The sequence below is a fragment of the Symphalangus syndactylus genome, chromosome 9 (genome assembly GCF_028878055.3).
Source record: "Symphalangus syndactylus isolate Jambi chromosome 9, NHGRI_mSymSyn1-v2.1_pri, whole genome shotgun sequence".
NCBI classification, from domain to species: Eukaryota; Metazoa; Chordata; class Mammalia; order Primates; family Hylobatidae; genus Symphalangus; species Symphalangus syndactylus.
This window is the reverse complement of record NC_072431.2, coordinates 79,896,853-79,915,655: the sequence shown is the minus strand read 5'-3', so window position 1 is coordinate 79,915,655 and position 18,803 is coordinate 79,896,853. Positions and strand designations below refer to the sequence as shown.

Here is an 18,803-nt window from a genome sequence, read left to right as displayed (position 1 = left end):
CTCTGCCTCTCTGTGAGGACAGAGGGACAAGAATGCTCCACCACCCACCTTTCAAAGCCCAGGCTTCAGCAAAAATCATCACAAGGTAGCCTGGGCACAAAACAGCGGGGAAGCAGCCCCTACCACCAGTCACTGGCATTCCATTAAACTAGAGCATCAAATGCACTCTTGCCTCTGCTGGGTACCAACTAAACACTACAAGATGCACAAGAGAAATCGGCCCCAGAGAACCAGGGTATGTTGTTCATTGGGTGATTCAGGCAGTTTTCTTATCTAAAAAGCGGGAGCAACGCACGGCTGGAGGGGCAGCGGGAAAACTGGATGAGAGGAGTGCCATTATCAGTGCGGCGGGCACTGCAGGTGACAAATGGAAGGATTGTACAGCAGGCCGGACACTGGCTCAGAATCCAGGCCCCCACATGCTGGTTAGTCCTGGGACTCAGGGCAACTGCCTCACCTTCGGGGTATCTCCACACCTTCCTGAGGCAGAACGACCACTTCAGAGGTCACTTCTGAGGTTCAAATTAAAATAACATAAATAAAGGGCTTGCCCAGCAACTAAAGGTACTGAGTGTTCGGTAGACAGCGGGCACTGACCTTACTATGGAACACAGGGCCGGCAGCTTGCATAGGAGGTCTCTCTCTCCCTCTCGCTACAGTGGGTATCACGTGGCTGTGTCCTCAGCCTGCCCCGTGCACAATATTTTCAGAACCCGGAGAACGGCACAGAAGGCACACTTAATAACTCCACTAAGGTAAACAAAGACCAATGCCACAGAGAACAGAATGACAGGGATTCGAAATGTCTTCCACCTGGGAGAATGCCCGATCAAAACCTACGGGCTTAACGGGGATCAACTTTAAACATTACAGGTATGCAAAAACAACCAACCAAATTAAAAAAAAAAAAAAAAAGCAACAGATGAGAACTACTCCTGAGGGTGCAGTTAAAAGGGGCTCTCCCAGCCCTCCCCCACCCCCCGAAACCCTTTCCTGCAGCTACCCTCAGATTTTTGGTGCAAAGGCAAAGGAGAAGACGCAATCCTACACGACCCACCATCCGGGTCCCAGAACTCCCTGGGGCCTTCCTGCAGGCAGTTTCCCAAACCCCTCCTGCCCAGCCAGGGACATCAGCTGAGACAGGTGGGGCACATTGCTGGAGTCCACCCAAGGGCGCTGAGTCGGCAGATGAACATGTGAACTGCAACAGGGATGGGATTTGTCATTTCACACAGGATACACATAAAGAAGTAAAATGTTTCAAACCGCAAGCCTATTAAGCTATTGCAGCCCGAGTGAAGAGTGACTACCTGTGTCACCTGCATTTTGAAAGTGGAGGCATCACCCAGTTCATCAGTTCCCTTCCAACGCCTGATACCCTCTCTACCAACTGCACATATGCCTGCTCTAGAAATCTGAACACACATAAGCCGTCAGATACAGTGTAGTTACAGATTTCACAACTACCCTCCCTCAGCCATGTAATTATACTTTCATTAAATATTAATGTAAAATGGCAGGGTTTCTACTAATATTATAGTTCCTGGGTCTCTAATGGGTACTGTTGCTACCTCATCTTTACAGATGAGGAAAAAGGAGGACAGCAGCTTGCCCAGCGAATCACATCTCGTAAGCGTGGGTGTGAGACCCATTGGGGCTGAATCAGAGAACATGTCCTTAACAACTGAGCTATGGGTAACTACAAAATCTGTCACTCAGAGAATTCCTAAAATACGCAGAAACTCCACAAGGCTGAAAAAGGCTGAAAAAAAAATTCCTAAAACATTAGTGAACTTTGCTGCAGTATCAGCACTCCAATTCTGCCATTTGCAAGGTGTGCAAAACTAGCCCCTCAAATGGAAATAACCCTCATAATAAATGAGCCAGAGCCATTTTTCTCACCCAAAGTGACACTGCCTGTTTTGATATTACACTTTATGTCTATGCAAGAGGAAAGGGAGCAAGAGGTTTTTAAGCAGAGATTTCAGTCAAACTGATCCTTAAACCAAAACAAGAGCTGCTTCCAAAAGCCTGAGATGAGGAAAAAGAAAACTCAGCAAGCCAGGTGTCTCGTATCAAGGAACAAGGGGGATGCTCTTTACTTACAATTGTATTCACACAGGCTGCTGAGGCTGACATGAAAATATCTGGGCAAGCCCTGGTCAGAGTACAAAAAAACTTTTCTCCCAAATGGTAAGAATGCCTGGCCTGGCAGGGAAAATACCACCACATAAAAAATGATCACATTTTCACTAAAATCATACGGCCTAAAAAAGACACAGATCAGTGGCTTGTACTCCATATTCAGGCACTTATTTCCACATAACTACCTCCAAGTGTGGCCATTCTTGAATTAAAAGCAAAAGTAGTGCATGAGCTGCCTCACTTTAACCACCCATTCTGCAGTGTTCAGCACAGAAACATCAATTCTGGTTATTCACAAGGGGAGGAGTCTATCAATCATTTACATTTTAAACAGCTCTATTGAGATATAAATTACATAACATAAGTTTCATCTGTTGGAAGTGTACAAACCAATGAATGTTAGTATAATTAAGGATCTGTACAACCATCGCCACAATCTAATTTTAGAACATTTCCATCACCCTACAAAGAAACCTCCTGCCCAGAGCCTGTCAATCTTGACAAATGGTTTTCCCAAAATAAAATGCCTTTGCCAAGTCAGTTTTGTTCCTGTTTTTGGATCCGGTATTCCCACATCAATGAGGCATTTTGGCCGAAAGGGGGACAGCACTAGCTCTAGCATTTCTACAGAATAGTAGCTACATGACCTTGGGGAAGACATTAAACCACCCTGTGTGAGTATAACCTCCAAGGACTATTGAAGATTTAGTGTGATCACACATGGAAAGCATGGCTCAGTAAATCTCGGCTGCTATTTTTACTACTGCCACTACTGCCCCTGCCTCCTCCTGCTCTGCCGTCACTACCTCCCCTCCCAACATTTCCACCAGCACTCCACCCCTTCCCACCACCTCCTTCCATCTCCATCACTTCTACTGCCACATCAGCTCCTCCTCTACCTTCTCCACCTCCTCCACTGCCACCTCCATCTCCTCCACCACCCCTACCATCATTTCACTACCACCTCCATCATCATCTCCAGCACTTCGACCAACTCCTCTACCATCTCCACCATCTCCTCTACCATCTCCACCATCACCTCCACCTCCTCCACCATCACCTCCACCTCCTCTGCTACCTCTACCACCTCCACCTCCTCCACCATCTCCATCCTCACTACACCTCCTCCACCTCCTCTACCACCTCCACCATCACTTCCACCATCTCCACCATCACCTCCACGTCCTCCACCATCACCTCCACCTCCTCCATCCTCACCTCCACCTCCTCTACTATCACATCACCTCCACCTCCTCTATCACATCATCTCCACCTCCTCCATCCTCACCTCCACCTCCTCCACCATCTCTATCCCTCACCTCCACCTCCTCCACCTTCTCTAGCACCTCCACCATCACTTCCACCATCTCCACCATCACCTCCACCATCTCCACCATCACTTCCACCTCCTCCACTTCCTCTACCACCTCCACCCTCACCTCTAGCTCCTCCTCCTCCACTACCTACCTCTTCATCACCACTTCCACCTATTCCATCACCTCTACTCCTTCCCACCACCCTTCACCTCTTACATCTCCAACACCTCCATTGCTACCATCACATCCACCTCCACACTCTTCATTATCTCTATTTCCTCCTCCCCCTCCACCACCACCTCTACCATCATCTCTACCTCTTCCTCCCCTACCTTCACCCCTCCCCACCACTTCCTCCATCCCCAACTTTAACAAAAAGGCAACTATTCAGACACCAAAATATCCACATGTGTTAACATAATATTAATTTGTTAGAATAGTCAACATGTAGCAGTACCTTAATCGATCATGAGTTCTGGAGTAACTTAACAGTCTGAGAAATTAGAAGATCAGAATCTCTAAACTACCCACTTAATAATGCTGACAACACAATCTTTAAAGTACTACAAGAGGATCAGTGACAATGCAAGTTACAGTCAAATTATATTTATATACTTTAAATATAACTTGAGGCCGGGTGCAGTGGCTCACACCTGTAATCCAGCACTTTGGGAGGCCAAGGTGGGTGGATCACAAGGTCAGGAGATCGAGACCATCCTGGCTAACACGGTGAAACCCCATCTCTACTAAAAATACAAAAAATTAGCCGGGTGTGGTGGCGGGCGCCTGTAGTCCCAGCTACTCAGGAGGCTGAAGCAGGAGAATGGCGTGAACCCGGGAGGCGGAGCTTGCAGTGAGCCGAGATTGCGTCACTGCACTCCCACCTGGGCTACAGAGCGAGACTCTGTCTCAAAAAAAAAACAAAAAACGGAGTGCAATCCTGAGCCCTCCTGAGCTCCCAGGTGGGGTGCACAAAGCCGTTGCAATTGCACTGAACCCAACTTCTTCAGCTTCAAGCTTCTCATTTTCTCTCTGGGTCCCACAACCCCAGCAACCTCTACACTAAAACCAGAGAACCAAACCATGTGCAGCTGTGACCGTGATCAACAGAGCCAGGGTTGCCCTCTAGCAGATCAGGGCCTAGGAGGCACATGACACACCCACACTCTTCCCCCATGAGCAGAAGGAAGAGAGAAATCTCTTCCTTGAACTTTCTCAACAATAATCTCAGAATTTGGAAATAACTCTCATTGTCCTGGCTGACCAGGAAAAGGCCCCAGGGTTTGATATGATGTAATCCTTGATGGTGGCTTTTCCTCATTTCTAAGTCCCTCCCACAGGCGGAGGGCAGGGGGCCAAGGGTAAATGGCAGTCGATGCCAAGAAGCTGGAGGCGGAATGAGGAAAGCTAGGTCTGCCCTGGAGCTCCAGCCTGGGGCTCCCAGGTGTGGCAGCCCTTCGAAGGGCAGGTGCGATCTGGAGCAGGGAAGGGCATGGAGCAGCTTCCAGGTGCAAGCAGAAGGGCTGGGCTGGCAGGGCAAGAGGACGGCGGTTCATAGTGATGCTCCCCAGAGGCTTTGGATAAAGCTCGTTTTATTCATAAAAATGAATAAACAGCACAGATCCCAGGGCTCAGGAAACTCAATCTCTCTGCCAAAGAGTGACTTTTCCCAGTAAGACCAAACTCGGGCAGCCATTACAGCAGGAACAATTGGTGGATCCCAACCTTGCTGTGGGCCATGAGAAACAGTTCACCTCGCCCTTCAGGTATGAAAAATCTTATTGTGGCATGAGCCAAATGTTTACAAACTGCCAGTGTGACAAACTATGATTCTGAGCAAATAACTTCACTCTCTAGGCCTATTTCCTCACCAATAAAATCAGGTTTTCGGATCATATGACATCTAAACTTCTTCTGAGTTCTAAGGCTGAGTCTGCACGCTCCACAAAAATGTTCCAAAGCAAATCTATTCCTAGAACCATGGTTAAAATAATATCATGGGTGACTTCTGAGCTTCTGGCCAATATGGAATATAAAGGATTAGATGTACCCTCTCCCCTTAAATAACTAAAACTGAAACAGTTTTCATATATTTGACAACAGGCAGCATGGGACAGTGATTCCTGAGACATGATCCACATGACGCAGCCCTACTAGTGCCCACTCACTGGCTGGAGAGAGCTTCCAAGCTGCAGTGCAGGGAGGGGGAATCTCCCTTCCAGGCAGAGCCTGGGATCGTCCTAAGGAGACAGAGCTCAGCACTCAGGAAGGTCAAGGCAGAGAGGAGAGCACTCAAGACAGGGGCCTCTCCACACACATCTCCAGCTGAGGATTAATGACACATGCATGTAAGGAAAACACCAAGACTGGGAAGAACCACCAGAATGGAGACAGAGCCATCTGGAGAGAAGCGTGTTCCCACCAACCCAAATGGAAAACTTCCTTACGCATGGGACACAAGACAGCCCTCAGAAGGGTCCTGCCTCAACAGTGGGGGCAAATCCGCCAGGCACGGTGGCTCACGCTTGTAATCCTAGCACTTTGGGAGGCTGAGGCAGGTGGATCATGAGGTCAGGAGATCGAGACCACGGTGAAACCCCGTCTCTACTAAAAATACAAAAAATTAGCCGGGCGCGGTGGCGGGCACCTGTAGTCCCAGCTACTCCGGAGGCTGAGGCAGGAGAATGGCATGAACCCGGGAGGCGGAGCTTGCAGTGAGCCGAGATCGCGTCACTGCACTCCAGCCTGGGCGACAGAGCGAGACTCCGTCTCCAAAAAAAAAAAAAAAACACAACAGTGGGGGCAAATTAGCCCCAAACTAAAAGTGACTCCGGGCCCAGCTAACAAAGCTTATAAGCCAGCCTCAAAAGGGTCAAACTATTTCCAAGAAGCTTCTTTCCAGGATAAAGCCCAAAATATTTAAAAGAATAGCCCCCTCCCAAGAAACAGCCAACACCCAACCAGGTGAAATTTACAATGACTGGGATCGAAACAAAAAGTACCAAGCATGAAAATAAAATAAAACCCATAATGATAAGGGAAATCAGCCAAGAGAAACGGATACAGAAATGTCCAAGATGATGGAAATAGCAGGCAGTATATTAAAATGATGAAGAAAAATATGCTCTGTGCATTCAAGAAGGAAAGGTAAAGCATAAGTGATAAGGAGAGAAGTGTAAGATATAAAATGACCAAATCCAACCCTACAGATGAAAAATGCAATACAGGAGATGAAAAATATGCAGGCAGGATTAACCAGACATTGGACACCACGCTTCTCTCCCCTCCCTCCATCCCCGGTGACCAATCTCCAAAGACACACTGTGAGGCTCCCTCGCCCAAAGGCTGGCGTGGTCTGGAGAGGCCTAGGGTAGGAGCACCCTATGAAGACATAGTAATAGAAACTATCCAGAATGGCACACAGAGAGAAAAGGAAGATGGAAAAGATTATGATGAACTACCTCCAAATGATGAAGCCAGATGAGGGGAGGGAGGAAGGAGCTCGGGTTTGGAGCCAGAGAAAATAAAGGCTGCAGCCAGCACTTTCTGTATTCCCGCTATTTGGCCGGGCTGGATAAGTCAACCAAAGTTTCTGAGCCTCACTTTTATTGTAGGCAAATTTGGATCATACTCATTTCAAAAAGTTTGGTAGGAAAACTGAGATGAGGTATACAAAGTCCTGTCACAAAACACATGCTAGCTCCTTTCTCAACCTCCAAGGAGACAGTCTCCCACTTTGTGGCAGCCTAACGACTGCAAGGGGGTATCAAGGACAGAAACACAGAAAGTCTTCACCACTCCTTCCACTCAGAGGTGAACCTACTCTTACGTACTTGAAAAGCAGTTATAAGTGCAATAGTCTGGTTACTGCTCCAGCTTCAGCCAACAGCAAGGGAGTCAGGGGCAACTGGGCTCCACCACAGGAAGCAGCTGCCAGGCCATGTGCTCCTAATGCTGCCACCGAAAGGAGGGATACTCACTCACACGAGAAGCTTGTTGAGTGTGTGTGTGTGCATGCACGTGCGTCACAGTCACATATATATGTATATATACATAAATATGAAATTTGAACCATATGTGGAAACACAAGTAATACAAACTTAAAATGTACACAGATACAGGTAATCTACAGATATGACAACAGGCCCCACCTTATCCACCACTGAAATTACAAAACATTTCTTTACCTAAATACTTTCTCCCTAAGTTAGGAACCTCATTCATTATCAGTAGATCTAAAGAGCGTATCTTCTCCTGTGTCCATATTATCAACCAGGTGTTTAGATGGAAATTGCTTTTCAGCACCACTCAGCCAAGGCCTCATTCTCTGAAATAAGGTTCTTGGGGTCTCTGGACCCATTGAGGAGCGACGGTCAGATACACAGATCGGTTCACCCTGCGCTGGTACCGGCTCCTGGAGGGACCTATGAGGCGCAACCACAAGGCCATGGCCATGCTTTGCTTGACCCCACTCCAGGCTGCTCAACAGGCCCAGTTCTGATCCCCCCAGGCAGAGACTCCTCTGTCACTCCAGGGAGTCCAAGGGGCTCTGGGTGCCCAGCAAAGGGAGGAGGCCAGGGACTCAGCCGGCCCAGACGATTCCAGCCCACTGACTAAGTGCCAGGACAAACAGGGGACAGGGGATTCCCAAGCCAAGATCCGGAGGCTTGTGGAACTGTGTCCAGCAGAAAGGAAGAAAGGGAAGGGGATCCAAGCTCCCTCAAATCAGGAAGCCCAGTGCCCAGTTCAAGGGAGAATTAACATAGAGAGGGGAGGCCAGTTTGGGGAATGAGAAGATGAGTTTGGTTTGAAATGTCTTTCTTCTGAAATGCTGGCATTACCTTCACCTCCCTGAATGCCAGTCAGCCATCTGCATGGGTTAGTTACCCATGCAGAAATCAGTCAGCCTCCAACTCCTCCTTATCCACCTATGAACTGCTTACTGATCCTGATTATCTTGCCTTCTACATCCACTTCCACCCACGCTTTCTTCTCACGGCCACTGCAGCGCCCTCGGCTCAGGCTGCTCACTGCTGCCTCCTGAGCACACTGAGATCAGTGAGAGCTCACTCTCACACGAGGGTCCCAGAATATAGAACTCAGGGACTCTCCAGCCTGGGTCTTAAACTCGCACTCTACATCTAATATTTCAGTCTTTGAGGACCAGAGATGTAACTTTACTCCAAAGTAATTTGTACATTAAGGGCAGGTTTCAAAAATACATTAATACCCAGTTCACCAGGAGCCCAACGTAAGTCCCATGCATACTGAAATCGTAACAGTCGAAACCCTGAGAGCACAGGTTGCCATTCACAGCTCTCAGGGTCAAGAACGCTTAAGCAGCAAGAGGGGCCCTGCAATTACTGTCCAATGTCTAAGCTTGTTGAACTCCTCAAAATCTTTACCCAAGGGGTGACACAGTCATGGATAACCAATCACAGAGTTTCAGAGACTTGGAGTATCCAACCTCTTGGTCACCCAAGCAGAAGAAAAATACAGTCAATCTTCAGAGAGACTGATCCATTCAACAAATATTTACCAAGCAATTACTCTATGCCCAGCACATGAGTGTTTAAAGCAACAATCCTGCCCTATGGAGTTTGTATTTTATCTAAAGAAAACAAATAGTAAGCAATAAACACACCATTTACTTGTTTATAATCTGAGAGTGCGGTGCTATGGAATAAAAGAACAGAATAGAGCTGGATAAATAGGGCAGAGACTGCAATTTACACAGAACACATGTGAAGGCCTCACTGAAAAGGGGTCCAAAAGTGAAGACTGCAAGGAGGAAGGGCCAGGCCCGCAGGTGTCCTGTGACGCCTACACGAAGGAGGAAAACAAGGCAGAAGAACATCACCGCAGGCAGAGACAGAAGGCCCTGCAAAGGGACTTCATCTTAAGAGTGACCATCCTTTGAAGCTGGAAGCCATCATTCTCAGTAAACTAACAAAGGAACAGAAAACCAAACACTGCATGTTCTCACTCATAAGTGGGAGCTGAACAATGAGAACACGTGGACAGAGGGAGGGGCGTATCACACACTGGGGCCTGTCGGGGGTAGGGGGCGAGGGGAGGGGGAGCATTAGGACAAATACCTAATGCATGGGGGGCTTAAAACTTAGATGATGGGTTGATAGGTGCAGCAAACCACCATGGCACATGTATACCTATGTAACAAACCTGCACGTTCTGCACATATATCCCAGAATTTAAAGTAAAATTTAAAAAATAAAAAAAAAGAGTAACCATCCTTAACAATTACACGGAAGCCACTTTCTCCATGAAATAAATGCTACAACCAGCTCCTTACATTTCCACTACACTTTGGAATTTCCTACCAAGAATGGGAAGTTTTGTTTTTCCTGTGAATTTACTCCTTTTATAGGTTTTTTTTTTCTTAAGTCACACTATCAAGTGATCAAATCCCAGTTCCTGCATGCTATGCAGGATCTCTGGCACCTAGAAATAGCTGGTGGAGACACATTCTTCTGCCCCCCACTCCAGCTGCTGGGAGTGGGGCTGAAATCCTTCACAGAACTTGAATGCCTCTCAACAAACACCAGAGAACCCCTAGCAGAGCTGCAGGCTGAAGCCCATCTTCAGAAAAAGAAACATGGTTTCCTACCACTTTTCCAGAAACATTAACACATCAACTAAGTCACAGAAAGTTCAGTAAGAAGAAAAAACTAAATACAAGCTAAATATTTAGTTTCTTCTTTAAGATCAATGATAGGAAAACCTCACAAAAGTTAAAAATAATGTTAATAATTCATATCACAGTCACTTCGAATACTTTGTTTCTTTCTAGTTAACATGATAATAATAATAAACGTACCAGTAGCCAGTTTCGCAGGGTCTGCTTGAAACACACATAAATATTGAACAAGTTCTGGGGAAACTGCCAAAGTGAGAGTATTGACTGCATGATGAAGACAGGATCGCAAACCCTACCTAAGTGATCCCCTTTGCCGAGACTCATAACCGGTGGCAGCAAACACAGGTGATGAGGCCCATCTGACACCAGGCGCCAAAGACTCCCAGAGAGCAGAGGACAGGCACATCCCGGACGGGGAGCCCGGCACATATGGCAACACTTAAAACCCCAAGGAAAAATAACAGTGAAGGGAAGTCATCCCAACTCAACGTGCATGGTACAGGAATATAAAAATATAATTTAAACATAGTTACCACCTTAAAAGACCAGACACTTCAATCAGAAAGTAATTAAAGAAGCTTATGTTTAAATTACTCTGTATGCTTTTAATAAAAGGAATAATTTTAAGGTTCCTCTCTCTGCCAAAGTACACCATTAAAAAAAAAAAGAAAAGTTTCCATTTCCTAAATTTTCATCAATGTATTTACTGCTTGTTTAAAACAGCATTTTTGTCTGCCTGGCTGCCTAAAGCACGATATTATCCAGTAGTTTTTCTATTCTGCAACTGAGCGAGCAATCACAGAAGTTGCACGGCACCCAAATCTAGTGCAGGAAATTGTCGCAATAAATACCCTCTTCATCCAGGTGCCAGAAGAAACACCCTGCTTCATTGAAAAGTTTCATAAATTGTTAACATGAACACCACATACAGTATTTGCCATATTCAAACAGTTTTAACACAGTAAAGGTACCCAACCATGAAACTATTTTAAACTTTCCTAGAGAATACAGCAGTCCCCCCTTATCCTGGTTTTACTTTCTGTAGCTTCAGTTACCCACAGTCAACTGTGGTCCAAAAATATTAAATGGACAATTCCAGAAATAAATAATTCATCAGTTTCACACTGTGCGGAGGAGCGTGATGAGATCCTGCACCGACCCGCTTTGTCCTGCCCAGGATGCAACTCCTCCCTCTGTCCAGGATGCGACTCCAAGATCCACGCTGCAGGCGCTGCCTGCCCACGAGTCACAGAGGAGCCGTCGCAGTGATCATCAGATCAACTGCCGCAGATCACAGAGCTTGAATTCAAGTAGCCCTTACTGTACTGAATAACAGCCCCAAAGTGAAGAGGAATGATGCTGGCCATTTGATTATGCCAAAGAGAAGCAACTCATGACAAAGTGAGCCCACCCTACCTGCTACCACCTTCTTGCTCTGCTAGCCCAAACTCCCGCCTGTTAGGTCTTGTCTCTGCCCCTCGTAGTGCTCTGCAGCTTGAGAATTAGGTGTTCTGACCTGGGCTGGGGACGGGGTCCCACCTCACCATGTCACCCATTCCCCACTGGGTAGGGGCCAAGCAGAAGGGTGATAGGTCTCCACTCTGTCCTGAAGCAGAATCTGGGGTGGCTGAGGATGGGGGAGGACAGAACAGCATGACGAGGGGTCAGGCAGAGGGAGGCCCAGGACTGGCTGCAGGAATGCAAGAGAAGGCTCCATGGGGGTGCGGCAGGGACTGCTGCGGGAAGGGAAGGTGTCCGGGCCAAAGTCCAAGGAAATAGCCCAGGCAAAGAAACGGAAGGAGAAGACAGCACGTGGAGCAGGGAAGAGAGAGCAGAGCAGTTCAGTATTGCTGGTGGCAAAGGAGAGCCCAGGCTGCTGGTAGGGAGGGTCAGGCCAAAGACAGGCTGAGGAGGCTGGCCCAGTCACGATGCCACCTCCTGTGCCGTCCTTTCCTGTCTCTCTTGCACCCCAGAGGCAGGGTGTACCACAGGCCCAGCAGCTCCCAGCTTCCCAGGCTGTCCCCCACCAGCTGAGCCCTGAACCCTTAACCTGCACCACGCCACAGCCCCTCTGCCCTGCCCCCCCCATGCCCACTCAGGAGGCCAAGGACTGGCCATAAACTTATGTTCAAGGACTTCCTGCAAGGGTCATTCCAAGATCCAGAGCGGCTTCCTAAGGCGATAGCCAGGGTAACCCTGCCTGGCACCAAAGATGTTGGATAGCACAGACAGAGCAGCTACGAGAGCATCTGCAGCCCCGTGAGCTTGCAGCAAGGTAGGAAATTCCACGTGTTCGAAGATTTCAAAGCCACAGAAAGCACATTCCCATCTGCCAGGAGAACATAGTTGATGGGGGCACATGGGCAGCAACAGCTTCAAAGCCCTACGACAAGGACTCAAGAAAGGAGAGTTCAGGGTGAAGAGGTGACAGAACCAGTGATGCGAGCCAGGGCGACATGGCCCAGGGTGACCGGATGATGGGGGATGGACTATGGGGGAAAATGTCAGGGTGACAAGGTGACAGAGTGATGAGGTGGGGTGACAGGGTACTGTCTCCTCTCCCTCCCCAACATTACTTATACCTGGCCTCCAAACACACAGCTTGTTCTCCATAAAGCCTCTCCTCAGAAGCTGCCCTCAATGTCCTCCTTGGGTAGGGTTATTTTTAATCCCGTTTCACCCACCTTAGGTAAAGATAGCACTCTCAGGATTAAGTTGTTTCTCTAGATGCCCTGGCACTCACCCCTCATACTGCACAAGCTAGAAAGGCCACATTTACGCCTTAGAAAGCTGAAAAATCCATATAAGTACCCTGCAAATGCCAAGAACCTGACCTCAAAGACCAACTTAAATGGAATTAACACCTTCACAATGTTGAAAAATAAAATAGATTTATACAAAATTTACTTTTCTTTTAGTGAAGTTCTGAAGGGACAAGTAAAGCAAAATATAACTTTAAAGCTATTTTTTCACAATACCAAATAGCTTTTTTTTTCTTTAAAAAAAAAAAAAAAGAGAAAAGTTGCAGTGAAGCAATGATGTCCTTGGCAGTGAAGGACTCAAATTCCATCTCTGTGTCCACAGACAGAGGGGTCAGGTGTTCCCTATTTAGAGTCATTAAACAACAGGTAACAATTCTCCTTCCTCTATTACCTGGGTACATCCTTTAAGCCCCGGCTATGACTTATGCACTTTTGTATTCCCAGAATGGGCAACCACTAAGAAACTGCCAATCATTTCCTCACTGTCCAAAGAACGAAATGTTCTAATGTTGTTTGGTCCCATCTTACAAATAAGCTGGGTTTCAGTTGAGGTCTGGAAATGTAGGATGAACCCCTCAGCCAGCACCCCAGAGCCTGCTAAACCAGAGTCTGGGGACAAAGGAAGACGATGAAGGGGTCTTTAGGGATCCAGCCCCTTGGATCCCAGGAGCAAAGGCCCTGTTCAGGGTTCCAGCCCAGTGCCCCTGGTCAAATGGGATTTCCTAAAGCCCCACTAGTTGGGTGGGCCCTGGAGGCTCTCATTTCATAACAGTGCGGGTGTAACTGTCAGCCTCACACACCTGAAGCGGTACTGGGATTCAAACCCGGGGCCTGCATGCCGCCTGGGCTGGCTCACCTCCCCCTGGCCACATGACCCCCCACAACAGTGTAGACTCTTGATGGAGCCAAGACTAGAACAGCTGCTCAAGGCAAACAGACATAGGAAGGTGGGAGGTAGGTCACACTGAGAGCTACAGAGGGACCCACAGGTACCCTCCAACCTTCACGCCTTAGTGCAGTGGCAAGGAGCTGGTTAAAGACGGTCAGCAAAAGCACAGCGGAGTCACATCAGGCCTGTCGGGAAGAGTGGACGACACAGTGGGAGGGCACAGATGCTGTCCCCCATGATCCGCCACTGGCTGGAGGCAGTGGACTCGCACGTTCCAGCAGCACCTGAGGAAATCTCACCATGCACAAATGACACACCAAGGCCACAAAGGGCCATAAACGCAAAGCTTCAACTTTGCAAACTGGAGCTGCCAAGGACAGAAAAACCACAGGCATGACTGTGATATCCTGAGATAGCCAAGACTAGTGCTTCCAGAGCCACCTGCGGGGAAGAAGCAGTTTTTGCTGTCCCTATCAACCTGTCAAACACAGATACTTCACAACTACAATAGCAATGAATTGCTAGAAAGTAAAATAAAACAAAAATACGATACACGTCCCCATTTTTATTCTTAAGTTCAACATTCAAATTGCTATAAAATCTCTAAACACATTTTCTCAATGTCCCTACTTATCATGAACTGGAAATAAATACAACCTGGGACACGGCTGTGGGTGCATGAAGAGACCTTCCTTCAAAAAAGTCAACACTGTGCTACAATGAGGGATGGGAGGATGTGTCCAGAAGGGAGAGTGTGAGCCGCCCAGCTCTGAGCTGGTCAGTCTCATCTGAAGTGTTGATTAGTTCTGGTCCTCTCCCTTGAAGAGGGCTAGGCAAAACAGGAGAAAGGAAACAGGAAAAAGTGCCACAAACCCCGACAAAAGAAGGATGCCTGAGGGAGCTGGGGGCTAGGTGGGTAATGACACGCAACTTCAAATGCAGAGACAGAAGTGATTTGCTCTGCGTTACTGACAAGGCCAGAAGGGAGCACAGTCAATGTTACAGGAGGCCCATCTTCTGATCACAGATAAACAGCCTGTCCCTGAGGGTCATGAATTCCCTTCCCTTTGGTAATCAAGTAATATGACTCTCTGCAAAGAAAACAGTTGAATCAAGGATTCATGCTCCAACCAAGTACACCATGATGCCTTTCCAAGTCTGCGTGCACTTGATACTGCCATCTCTCCTGGAAAAACACTCCCACAAGGTAGCCCTGCCTGGTGCCTGCCCTGACTGCTGCCTGCCCTGCCTGCTGTAGTGGCGACTGATATGGTTTGGATTGGTATCCCCGCCCAAAATCTCATGTCCATCCCCAAGGTTGGAGGAGGAGCCTGGTGGCAGGTGACTGGATAATGGGGGCAGATGTCTCCCTTGCTATTCTCATGACAGTAAGTTGTCACGAGACCTGATTGTTGGAAAGTGTGTAGCACCTCCCCTTTTGTGCTCTTTTCCTCCTGCTCTAGCCACATAAGACTTGCCAGCTTCCCCTTTGCTTCTGCTATGATTGTAAGTTTCCTGAGGCCTTCCAGCCATGCTTCCTGTACAGGCTGCAGAACTATGAGTCAATTAAACCTCATTTCTTTATAAATTACCCAGTCCCAGGTAGTTCTTTATAGCAGTGTGAGTGTGGACAGATACAGTGACACGCACACACAGCAGGTAAGTTTTGTTTTTTGTAGGTCTAATAGAAACTTTGACACTTTACAACTGAAGAGGCAACCATCTGGTCTCATAAGTAAAACAAAAACAAAGACTTTGATAAGTGATTTCATAGTAGCTTCTGGGCAGATGGCAAAGGGAAAGTTGATTACTAACATTGAACTTTCATGGGATGGAAAATTAAAAGAACACAAATATTTCTGTGGGGATTTAACCCCCATGATAAGTAGGAGGAAAACAGAAGTGGGATATAGGTATCCATGATTAGATATGCCCTTCTCAAAGGCAGTGCAAAGTCATAGACCAATAATGTGTTCTGTTCCTCCACTGCTTATGAAATCTTACTAAAAAGATAATTAACTCTAGCACCCCCAATCAATCAAACAGATAGCTGCACAGCCAAGCACACGGTGCCAAGGAAAAAGCAGACAGTGGAATGGTTAAGGACACAGGCTTCAGGCTTGACCCCGCACGCCTGATCCCTGATCTGTCCCACACAAGCTGTGTGACCTTGGGCAACTTACCAATATCTGCAAGCCCTGGTTTCCTTGAAAAAAGAAACAGAAAAAATAACACATTCAGAGTATTTGCCACAGTACCAGAGAGGGGACAAAAATAACACAGGCTGGGTGCAGTGACTCACCCCTATAATCCCAGCCCTTTGGGAGGCAGAGATGGGCAGACTACTTGAGACCAGGAGTTCAAGACCAGCCTGGCCAACATGGCAAAACCCTGTCTCTGCTAAAAATACAAAAATTAGCCAGGTGTGATGGTGCATGCCTATAATTCCAGCTACTCGGGAGGCTGAGGCAGGACAATCGCTTGAACCAGGGAGGTGGGGGTTGCAGTGAGCTGAGACTGCGCCACTGCATTCCAGCCTAGGTGACAGAGTGAGACTCTGTCTCAAAAAAAATAAAAAATAAAAATAATACATAGAAAATATGTGGTAAATATAGTTGTTCATATTATTCGAAAGAAATCAGACTTTAAGCCCACACTTAAGAGGATGATGATGTTTGAGAAGATTTAGGCATTAAAAAGAAAAGCGTTGAGAATAAATATATACATATTTATGTATTTTTATTTCCATTTATTTACTTATCTGTCACATTTCATTGATTCTAAGACATGCCCCACTCCCCATTTTAACATTTTAAAAATGCAAACACCTTACGATCAGCACACATGACACATTTAGGGACAATACATAATAATCTTTATTTCAACTGAAAAGCTGTTGTTAAAACTGACTTATGGCATTTCATGATCAAAGAAATTCAATAAGTCCAAAATTGCAGGACACAAATTCAACGTTTTATTATAATTATTCTGAGGAGGAGATTTTGGCATTTGGACAAAAACTTGTTCTCCTTAGTCTCACCAACATTAAGTATACACACACTTCACAGAGACAAATGTACCTCTGTTACTCAGTAGGAGGGATGGCCTTTTTCTGCTTTGATAATCTCATCTGTAAAGGGGAGAACATGAAGGTCCCCACCGCGTAGCACTGGCAGGAGAGAAAATCCAAGTAAAGTCCTCAGCATGATAACCAGCATATGGTAAAAACCTCAGTTTTCTCATCTATAAAATGGGTATCGTGAAGGTACCCAATTCACAGAGTTGGTGGAAGGCTGAAGACAAGGCCAAGTACAGAGAAAGAGCTTAATCTTTTCCCCACTGCCAGCCTCTGAGTGGTCAGCTTGCAGGCTGTCAACTACGTAAGTTTTACAGTTCTAGCAGGAAATGACATGGGGTGGGGGATTAATCATCCTCCCCTCTACTTGTCTGCACAAAGCACACCACTGACAGCATCCCAGGCCACGGTGGCCCACGGTTGGTTGTTGTACCTGTCTCCCTCCAGGGCTGGGAGCTCCCTGCAGGCAGGGTTGACATCTTGTTCACCTGGTACCCTAATACCCAGCCATGGTCTACCAATCAACTGTTCATAAAATGGTAAGCGAATAAACAAATTAGTCATAGTTACTTAGCACATTTAAAGAATAGAGTTTTCAACTGATTCTGTTAGTTACAGAAAGTATAAACTATTTACTAATATGTAATTAACTACCAAGGATTTAAATAAATAAAGCCAGTTAACAGCAACTTGCCAGACCAATGAAAAGTATTTTCCCAAACCAAATGCCATCTATTTGTTTTAAGTGAATATTCACATAATTTTAAAGACTTAAAAAGATTATAACCTCAAATTTACATAGGTATCACACAAATCACTTAAAAAAAAAAAAAACTTACATTCTTAAAAATAATTCTACACTCTTAAAAAAAAAATCACATACCAGCTCATCCCAACAGTGGCTCACAGTTAACAGGGTCTTTTGTGTGCTAAGCACAATGCCAAAGGCTTTATATAAGTGTCCTCCAATTCTCACAATGACGCTGAAAATAGAAGAAATGTGGAGAATTTAAACACCATGCCTACAGCCATGCAGGTGAAGAGTAGTCAGCACACTGCCTGTTTTACCTCACAAAATATCTCCATAACATAGTTGCTGTTCCTAAGTTCAGAATCATAACCTTAAATGACTTGGAAAACCATTTTAGGTAAATGTCCTATCAGCTGGAACAGTCAAATACAATTTAAAGAGAGACATTTCAAATGATCTTCGTAACTTCCCACCTCAAGGGTTAAGAGTGGCAGGTACTATCAACAAATTTCTTAAAGAAAATGTAGTCTAATAAAATGTCCTTTAGCCAAAGTATGGGGGAAGTAGTATTTAAAAATGAAAAACTACAGAATCACTTTTTCACTAAAAATAATAGTAACAACAGTGACAGACTTTGGGGATGGTATTCATTTCCAGGAACTCAGCCCAAATCAACTCTCGGAGATGATGTCATATTTCAGCTCCTCCACACACTGCCAAAAGATTAAGGAATCTAGGGCACCCAACAGAAAATCCAAAGCTGTATGTGATCAGCAGATGAAGTCTCATCTGAGAACTATTTCTAACCCAGAAAATGGGGAGGAGATGAGCTGATACAAGGAGGTCCCCTTGAGCCTCTGTCCATCCAAAAAGGTTCATTCTAGCAGTCAGTGTCCCAGAAAAAAGTTTTTTCTGTAAACGATCAAACACTACCCAACTCTGCTGATGGGGCTTGGAAGCAGCCACAAACAATACAAAAACCAATGGCCGAGTTCCAATAAAACTTTATTTTATTTTATTTTTTGAGACCGGGTCTTGCTCTTTTGCCCAGGCCAGAATGCAGTGGCGCGATCTTGGCTCACTGCAACCTCCACCTCCTGGGTTCAAGCGATTCTCCTGCCTCAGCTTCCTGAGTAGCTGGGATAACAGGTGTGCACCACCACGCCTGGCTAAGTTTTGTATTTTCGATAGAGACAGGGTTTCCCC

General features: G+C 46.3%; 1 protein-coding gene across 15 annotated transcripts in view; it reads right to left on the bottom strand.

Moving 5' to 3' along the window:
• Window positions 1–18,803, bottom strand: part of GRB10 (growth factor receptor bound protein 10) — a 204,259-nt gene that overhangs the window by 121,115 nt on the left and 64,341 nt on the right. For 3 of the 15 annotated variants that reach the window (XM_055293150.2, XM_063609527.1, XM_055293151.1), the window contains one exon: window positions 17,730–17,829. The exons of the other annotated variants lie outside the window; for them this stretch is intronic. The gene's annotated coding sequence lies outside the window, so the exon portion shown is untranslated. The remainder of the gene's footprint in view (window positions 1–17,729; window positions 17,830–18,803) is intronic. 15 annotated transcript variants of the gene reach the window in all.